General features: G+C 46.4%; 1 non-coding gene across 1 annotated transcript; it reads right to left on the bottom strand.

The window, feature by feature from the left end:
* Positions 1-3,139: 3,139 nt before the first annotated feature.
* Positions 3,140-3,247, bottom strand: LOC141580186 (U6 spliceosomal RNA). The gene has a single exon (XR_012512273.1). It is a non-coding gene; the product is annotated as a U6 spliceosomal RNA (small nuclear RNA).
* Between the last annotated feature and the right edge of the window lie 6,307 nt (positions 3,248-9,554).

Here is a 9,554-nt window from a genome sequence, read left to right as displayed (position 1 = left end):
CCCCACTCAACTTCCCAAGTAGCCAGAACCACAGGCACCTGCCACCAGGCTCATTAATTTTTTAGTGTATTGTAGAGATGGGGTCTCGCCATGTTGCCCAGGCTGCTTTCAAATACCTGGCCTAAAGCGATCCTCCCAGCTCAGCCTCTAAAAGCTCTGGGATTGGATATGAGTCACCTCAGCTAGTCTTGAAGTTTAATTTTCATTCAACATGACGTTGTGAACATTTCTCATGTGATTATGTAGTATTAGCTTTAATTTTTTTCTCCAAGTTATTTAAAAAATTTCAGAGTCCAAAAGTTGGAAAGAATACAATTGTCACCATAGATCTAATTATTTCCTTTGTGTATGTAATAAATTATATTTCCACGATTTTTGCTGAAACATTAGGCAATCACTTGCCAACAGCATGACCTTCATTTCTAAATACTTTGGTGGTCATCTCTTAAAAAATAACATGTTGCCGACAACAATATTGTTATTACACTGAAGAGAGTTACTACAATTCCCTAATATTACAGAATTTCAAAGTGATGTGAAATTGCCTTAACCATTTCCCGCATGTCTTTCTTGTGGAGGTGAGCAGCGCTTGGGAGCTCCAGCCCTCGCCGAGTTTCTGTTCTCCCTGCAGCTTCTCTCTCCAGCCCCTTGAGACCAACATTCAGGGAAACTGAAAAGTAGGAAAATTTTCTTCTACTCTCCATTGCTCAGTTGTATTTTTTTTTAGGGTCCCATTTACTTAGTTTTCTTTTATTTGGGAAAAACACCTCCACGTCCACATAATATTCCAAGGTGCGGAGATATATATATTGGCATTATGAAATCTGAGCACAGCTCCCCTGGGCCTTGGTCCCCTCAGCAGGGCAGAAGAGGGCTCCTGTGCTGGGATCCACGGGGGACCCAGAAGTGGTACCCCCTGAAGAAGGCATCAGGGTAGCCCTGAGACCTAGAATGAGCTCACTTCCTTTCCTTGGGGTCAAGAATCAATCCTCTAAGAAGCCCGCTGTGTCAGGAACTGCAAACTGTCATCAGGTGGTCAAGAAAGGTCCACACAGCACGGAGACCCAACCACTCCACCATCCTCACTTCCATGGACAGAGCCCAGGTGATAGCCACCCCTTCTCCTCCTCCCCTGTCTCCCACAGCCTCAGCACCATCGTCTTCCTCAAGCCCACCACGACTGAGCTTATCATGCCCTCTCCCTGTTTGTGTCAGTCACGCTGGGTCCCCCACATACTCTGCACTTGAATCCACGAGGCTCTGCACACTCCTCTTCTGTCCACATCATCCTCCCTCCCCAACTCCACAAATCTTCCCACTGCACCCCCTGGAATTCTCAGTCCATGATCAGCAAAACCTCCACATTCTCTCTCAGGATGTCCCTGCACCTCGCAGCTCCAGCAGAAACCTGGGTTTCCTGGAGGACACAGAACCTTGTGTCCTCCTTGAAAATTTGAAGTTTAAAAATATGGACTGCTTTACGAACTTGCATGTCACCCTTGTGCAGGGACCATGTCCTTGTGTGTTCCTTGAAAATTCTGGACATTAGACATTGTCAGATGGAGAGATTGCAAAACCTTTCTCTCACTTTGTAGCTTGTCTGTTCACTCCGATAATAGTTTCTTTTGCTGTGCAGGAGCACTTTTATTTAATTAGATCTCATTTGCTAATTTTGGCTTTTGTTGCAATTGCTTTTGACATTTCCTTCATGAAATTGTTGACTTTTCCTATGTCCTGAATGCTATTGCCTAGATTTTCTTCTAGAGTTTTTATAGTTTTGTGTTTTACAATTATGTCTTTAATCCATCGTAGTTAATTTTTGTCTAAGGTGTAAGGAAGGGGTCCAGTTTCAATTTTTTGCATATGGCTAGCCAGTTCTCCCAGCACCATTTATTAAATAAGAAATCTTTTCCCGGTTGCTTGTTTTGGTAAGTTGGTCAAAGATCACATAGTTGTAGATGTGTGGTCTTATTTCTGAGTTGTCTGTTCTGTTCCATTTGTCCATGTGTCTGTTTTTGTACCAGTACCCTGCTGTTTTGGTTACTGGCCTTGTAGTACAATGTGAAGTCAAGTAGCATGATGCCTCCAGCTTTGTTCTCTTTGCTTAGGATCATCTTGGCTATACAAGCTCTCTTTTTAGTTCCATATGAATTTTAAAGTAGTTTCTTCTAATCCTGTGAGAGATGTCAGTTTCATGAAAACAGCATTGAATCTATAAATTACTTTGGGCAGTGTGGCCATTTTCATGATATTGATTCTTCCTATCCATGAGCATGGAGTGTTTTTCCATCTGTTCGTGTCCTCTCCCATTTCCTCGAGCAGCGATTTGTCATTCTCCTTGAAGAGGTCCTTCAATTCCCTCGTTAGCTGTATTCCCAGGCATCTTATTCTGTCTGTCTGTTTGTTTGTTTTGACATGGCGTTTTGCTCTTGTTGCGCAAGCTGGAGTGCAATGGCACCATCTCAGCTCACTGCAACCTCCCAGGTTCAATCGATTAACCTGCCTCAGCCTCCTGAGTACCCAGGATTACAGGTGCATGCCACCATGCCCAGCTAATTTTTGCATTTTTAGGAGAAACTGGATTTCACCAAGTTAGCCAAGCTGGTCTCAAATGAGATCTCAGGTGATCTGTCGGCTTCAGCATCCCAAAGTGCTGGAATTACCGGCATGAGCCACCACACCCGGCCCTCTTATTCTGTTTGTAGCAATTGTGAATAGGAGTTTATTTATTATTTGACTCACCGCTTTTGTATTGTTGTTGTATATAAATGTTTGTGACTTTTGCACATTGATTTTTGTATCCTGAGACTTTACTGAAGTTGCTTATCAGCTTAAGAAGCCTTTCTGCTGAGACAATCAGGATTTCTAGATACAAAATCATGTCATTTGCAAAGACAATTTGACTTCCTCTCTTTTTATCTGAATATCCTTCCTTTCTCTGACCTGATTGCTCCTGCCAGAACTTCCAACACCATGTTGAAGAGGAGCAGTGAGAGAGGCCATCCTTGTCTTATGCTGATGTTAAAGGGAAATGCTTCCAGCTTTCGCCCATTCAGTATGATATCGGTTGTGGGTTTGTCATAGGTGGCTACTATTATTTTGAGGTATGTTCCTTCAATACCTAGTTTGTTGAGAGTTTAAAAATATGGACTGCTTCACGAACTTTCATGTCACCCTTGTGTAGGGACCATGCTGATCTTCTGTGTATCATTCCAGTTTTATTCTGCATGCTGCCAACGTGAAAAATGATCACAAGCTCTTAAAAGTGGAGATAACTGAAAAAATGTAGGTGAGAGGGAGTGTTGGATTTCATCTGCATCTGGTGAAATGGGACCGTCTCTGTCTTTTATTCTTTAATGAAGTGGTAAAATGCATTGCAGATAAGTTAAAGTATTCTTGTATTCCTGGAATACATAACCTGGGCAGGATTTTTAAATTGTTTATAGCTCATTGGTGGACACCGTCTACTGCTGTTTTTCTCAGTATCTTTATGTCTAATTGCTTAGAAGTGCCTATCCTATCATGCTTTTCTCTTATCTATTCTCTAGCTGGCTTTAGAATCAGTGTTATTGGTGCCTAAACAATAATGAGTTTTCTAGCTCTCTCTATGTTTCCTTATTCTCTTGGATATTATGTATAAGTTCAGTAAACTTCATTGAAGATTTGGTAAAACTTATTTTCAAAACAGCCTGGATATGCCTGAAGGGAAAAAAAGTTTTAAAACCATTTTAACTTCTTTACTGATAGTAAGTTCTTCCCGTTGGTATAATCTTGTTCATCATTTCAAAATTATTTAAACCTCTACTATATCATTAGTGGCATATTTATCTGTCATAATGCTATTTTATTCAGAATTACCATTTCCTGTTTTGTCTCCATCCAAAGTAACAGCTGCTTTTGGCAGGCTGGGCCCTCAACAGTGGCAGCTGCCAGGTCAGCCTTGTCACCAAGGTGGTGATGCGATTGCTGTGCCCATGCAGTGTCCATCCCAGCCACCATGGCCACTTTGTGCAGGGACTCCATGAGCAAGCCCTGTGTGGCTGAGTGGCATCACCCGTCAAGCCATCTCACCAACCTGATCACAGAGAGCCCCATCCCCAAAAGACCCTCCAGTAAGCATCCACACACAACCACTATCTTCACACATTCTGTGTGTAGTAAGAGGTCTATGAGTACCTCTCTCCTCTAAATACCAATTTTTTAACTCTATTTTCCCCAAGTTCATAACTTGCCAGCCAAGCCCAGAGCCACTGCCCATGACTCATTCATTCATGCACTCCTGGGGCATCACTTCACATCCTTCACCTCCCATAGGCTTCTCTGTATTTTGATTCCTGGTTCCTAGCTCGACATCCATTCCCAAAGCTTTTGTGGTGTCAGCTCCCAAGCCGACTGCTCTTGTCGTCAATTCTCCTCTTTATATGTACTTATTTCCTGGAAAAATTGCACTGATTTTTTCAATGCAGCATTTGCAAGGATGTGCAGTAGGAGCAATTCTTCTTATTGTAGATAGAATTGCTTCAAAACACCAGAAATGTATATTTGAGTGAAGGACAACATGCATGGAGAAAAGAGAACAATCCTCAAGCGGGCAGTGGATTTTCACAAAGTGAGTCCTCCAGCAAACCACACCCACATCCAACCACAGCAATCACAGCCCCAGGGAAACACTTTTGGGTCCTTCTCAGTCATAAACCACCCTCCCCCACCCCAGAGGAGCCACTCTTGATTTCTAACACAAATTTGTTCTTCAGGTTCTGGCTGAATGGCATTACACAGTCACCATCACGCCCCTGGGGCTCATCATCTCTGTCTGTGGTCATAGGCTAGTCATTCTCAAGGCTGTCAAATGCTGCACTTTATAAATAGGTTACACTTCCTGTCCCTTTACTGTTGATAGACGATTGTGTTATATCCAGATTTTACAAATCGTGCTGCTGTGAATACTTTCATATATTTTAGCACACACATACATGCATTTCTATTGGTTTATGACCAAGAGTGCAATTGCTGGGTCATAAGGGAGTCGATGCTTGGCTTAGTCTCTCAATGAACAAGTTTCTAGTCATAAACAAACAGTAGAATAGGGTAAATCTCTTACTTTAGAAATTATTCAGATAATAAATGAGGAAGGAATGAGATACTGAGACTATAAAAACTGTTTTGCAACCCATAAGGAATTAACAGATTTAGCCATTGAACAGCAATGGCAATTAACAACACAATAAAGAAAAAAAAAAGCTAATGTTAGGTTCTTCCTCTTGATGGAAGAACGCAGTAGAGTACCAGCAGACAAGAGCAAGTGAAAAGGAAATCAAGCCTGAACTAAGCTAACCTCCAGAGCCAGTCACCGACTTCGAGGCAATACAAACCACAGAAATACATATCCAACTACACCTTGGGGAGCAGTCAGCAAAACGCACACTGTGGGAAACTCTACCACAGAATACGTATTTTGAGAAAGAATCTACAGAATAAAGGAGAACAAAAGCATAGTTCTAAAGGTAAAACTAAATTATAATTTGGGATTATAAAAATATAAAATACAACAAGAAAGGATGACCCTAAAAGTCAGGATGTGCTTTTATTTGGGGGAGGAAAGAGTTTATTGCTGAGCTGGGGCAAATGGAGCTTTTGGTTTGCCCTGCAAACATCTATCCCTGGTGGCTAATGGGCATTTACTTGTTATTAAAGTACACAAATTTTAGACAGTTTTTTTTCCCCTCTGGAGTCCTATATTTTATGACACAAAGCCTACTGAAAAAAATAATTCAGAGAGTATAGTTACTGTTTGGAACAAAGCCTCTTCCTCATCCTGCTCTCTGGACACTGAGCACCCAGAACAACCAGCAGCCCAGGGACCCCCAGCCAGGGTGACCTCACTTCTAAGTGTGCATGCAGTGCACATCACCAGAGGCCATGCACAGGGCTACTCCTTGACTCCTGGAAAAACCTGCGAGGACAGGGCTGAGGGGAAGCCTTCCCCGCGGTCTGCAGGCTCTTGGCTATCAGTGTAGATAAAATGGGTCCTCACCTCTCCACAGGTGCCTTTATGGCCAGAGCCTCCTCTCTGCATGGGGTGGAAGCCCGGGCTCTTCTCCTGAACACGGTGACATGGATCACCCCAAAGGTGGAGATGACACCATTCTTCCCCCAGCAACCTCACGCTTCTTTTGCTTTACAGGAAAGTTGACACAGGCTGGTGTCCACTGAAGAAGTCCCAGGTGCCTAGGAAGGAGAGGGCTGTGCATGATCTGCAAAAGGAAGTGCGTGGACCACCAGGTGGTGCTGCTGCGCTGCTCCTGCTCCCAGGAGGTGGACGCCCAGGATGGGCTTTCAGGTGGGGAGGGGGATGTCATTGCTCAACCTCCAGGTTCCAAGTAGAAACCTCCCTGCCCAACCCATCTTGTTCTCCCTGAATCCTCAGCGCTAATGAGGACTGTCTCCTTCTCACCTCCCTGGACTGGGCTTTCTATCACTGGAAAGTGGATGTGATTTCTAGTTTCAGCATGTCCTGGCTTATTGTGCTGCCAGGAAAATAAAATCAAAATACATGTTGAATAAATAATAAATTACACTATTGCAGTGACAGAACGCAGAGTGGTGGCTGAGTGAGGGGAAGGGGTGAGGGTGGGAGGCAAGGACTAAATAGAAAGGGGATGAAAGAAGTTTTTAGGGGAAGGAACTGTTCTCTACAGTGCCACAGTTCAGGGGTGACTGGGCGGTGGGAATTGAGGGGAGAGGAGGGTCTGAGGGGTGACAGGACAGAGAGAAGTGCTGGGGAAGCAGGGCCTGAGGAAAAGGAGCAGGGGAAGGACACTAAAGCAGAGGAGGAGCCTAGCAGGGGGTTCTTTGCATTCAGTGTTTCTCTACTGGGTAGTGCGGTAGGTTCACCACTATAAATAATTACTGATATTCACCAAACAGCACAACTAAAACTGGTGAATTTTGTTACATGTAAATGCCCTAATAAGAAAAAAAAAAAAGAGGGAGGAAGAAGGCAAAAATAAAGATCATCAAAACCATAAAATTCATTTACTTGGGGGCTTGCACTACATATTATTTTAAAGGAAATTTGACAGGCTGAAGGGAAATGATACTAGATGTTGACCCAGATACAGAGAAAGGAAGAATTAAAAACAGAAATGAGGCACATATACGTATCACATACACACTCACTCAATTTCCTGAGGACATATGGCTGCTTGTCTAAAACAGAAAGTATTACACTGTATCATTGAGTTTATAATGCATATTGATATAATACATACAAGAATAATAGCGTAATGGTAGGTTCAATAAAACTACGCTGTTACCAATGTCCTTTATTTCCTTGGACGTAGTTTAATATGACCTGAACTTCACTGTGAAAAGTCAAGGAATAGGGTTTTCACTCTTACAACAATAAAAAATTAGTGGAAAGAAATGTAGCTAAAAGCCATCAGGATAATTAAAACCATCAACTAAAAAATGTTTACTTGACATATACGAAAGTAGCAAAGGAGGAAACGAAACAAAAATATTTGAGACAAATTGGAAACAAACAGCAAAATGGCAGACCGAAATCCAACCGTGGTAAGCGAAGAAATGACACGACCTGAGTCACATTAGCAGGACTGGCGAGCACCGTGGGGAGAAGAGACACGGGCAGGAAGTGAGGGACAGTGTTAGTGCCACAATTCAGGAGTGACAGGGTGGCAGGGACTACGGGAGAGGAGGATGTGAGGGATGAGAGGGGCAGAGAGAAGGACTGGAGAAGCAGGAGGGGAGGAGAGGGAGAGGAAAGAATTCTAAAGCGGTGCAAGAGCCCAGCCGGGGTTCTCTGCATTCGGTATTGAACACATCTTGTGGGAATGCCTAAAAGCTAATGGCCTCCCCATGATTAAAAAAAAAAAAAGTTACAACGATACCAAGTGTCCAAATAAAATATGCACACTGCTTAGATGTGCCTCGTTCACGAAAGCAGGCAGCGCTGGAGCATCGGGGAAGAGCAGTGGGACTGCCCGGAGCACTCGCAATGCTCAGGTGGTGACTACAGGCTCCTGCCATGTACGGGAACGCACCCTGCTTCTTTATATTCAGGAGATGTTCTGGACGCACAGGGGGAAATGCCAGCTAGGGAATGAAGATTGTTTTACATGCAACAACCCAGAGTCACAGATCCAGTCCGGGAAAGTAAAACTTAGAAGCTTTGAGAGTTTAATTGCAATGCTGTTTTCACACAGGTCTTTTATTGATTGGAATCTTAATCATTCAGGGATTACCAATATTGTGCTACCTGCTGTATTAATAAACTAAAAGGAAACTCGTCTCCATGTGAATCTCTATCCGGTGACTTCAGACAAGACTTCACCAGGTTTGAAGAGAAAACCCCTCTTTACACCTTCACTCCCAGGGCGAGCTCACTCTCCAGCATCAGGTCATCCTGGTGAGTTTCTTTGTACAGGAGTCGAAGGGGAGAGCCACGGGCTGGGAGGCCCCAGTCCGGACGGGGATTCCAGGACGAGAAGGGAAGGGGCAGGGGCTGCGCGCAGCCTGGGGGTCGCTCCCTGGTTTCCACAGACAGATCCTTGCCCAGGCCTCGGGCAGACAGTGTGACAAAGAGCCTCTGTGTGGGAGGAGAGGGATCGGAACAGAGTCCCAGGTGCCGGGTGTGGCTCTCAGGGTCTGGGCTCCGAAGGCCGCGTCTGCACCGGGGAGGCGCAGCGTTGGCGAACCCCACTCCCCTGAGCCTCACTTCTCCCCACCCGTGTCTGCCCCTTCTTCCAGGACACTCTCGACGCGTCCCCAGTTCCCACTCCCATTGGGCGATCTGAGTCTCCGGTCCCGGTTCTGAAGTCCCCAGTCACCCCCGGACTCAGGTTCTCCCAGACGCCGAGGATGGGTCCATGGCGCCCGAACCCTCCTCCTGCTGCTCTCGGGACCCGGACCGAGACACGGGCGGGTGAGTGCGGGGTCTGGAGGGAAACGGCCTCTGCGGGCAGGAGCCAGGGGCCTGCCGGCGGGGGCGCAGGACCCGGGAGCCGCGCGGGAGGAGGGTCGGGCGGGTCTCAGCCCCTCCTCGACCCCAGGCTCCCGCTCCGTGAGGTGTTTCCGCACCGCCGCGTCCCGGCCCAGCCGCGGGGAGTCCAAGTACCTCGAAATCGGCTACGTGGACGACACGCAGTTCGTGCGGATGGACAGCAGCCCCGCGAGCCCGAGGATGGAGCCGCGGGCACCGTGGGGGGAGCAGGCGGGGTCGGACATTGGGACCCGGAGGCTCGGAGGGTCAAGGCCAGGCGGGGACTTTCCGAGGGAACCTTTGGACCCTGCTTCGCTGCTACGACCAGAGCGAGGCCCGTGAGTGACCCCGGCCGGGGCGCAAGTCACGACCCCTCCCCCTCCCTGGCGACTCCGGGTTCCCTCGAGTCTCAGGTCCGAGACCCACCCCGAGGCCGCGGGACCCCCCAGACCTCCGACCCGGGAGAGCCCCAAGCGCCTTTACCCCGTTCATATTCAGGGGACTCCGGGACGAGAAGGGAAGGGGAAGGGGCTGCGCGCAGCCTGGGGGTCGC

Source organism: Saimiri boliviensis, chromosome 10, assembly GCF_048565385.1.
Source record: "Saimiri boliviensis isolate mSaiBol1 chromosome 10, mSaiBol1.pri, whole genome shotgun sequence".
NCBI classification, from domain to species: domain Eukaryota; kingdom Metazoa; phylum Chordata; class Mammalia; order Primates; family Cebidae; genus Saimiri; species Saimiri boliviensis.
This window is presented reverse-complemented; position numbering and strand designations above follow the sequence as displayed.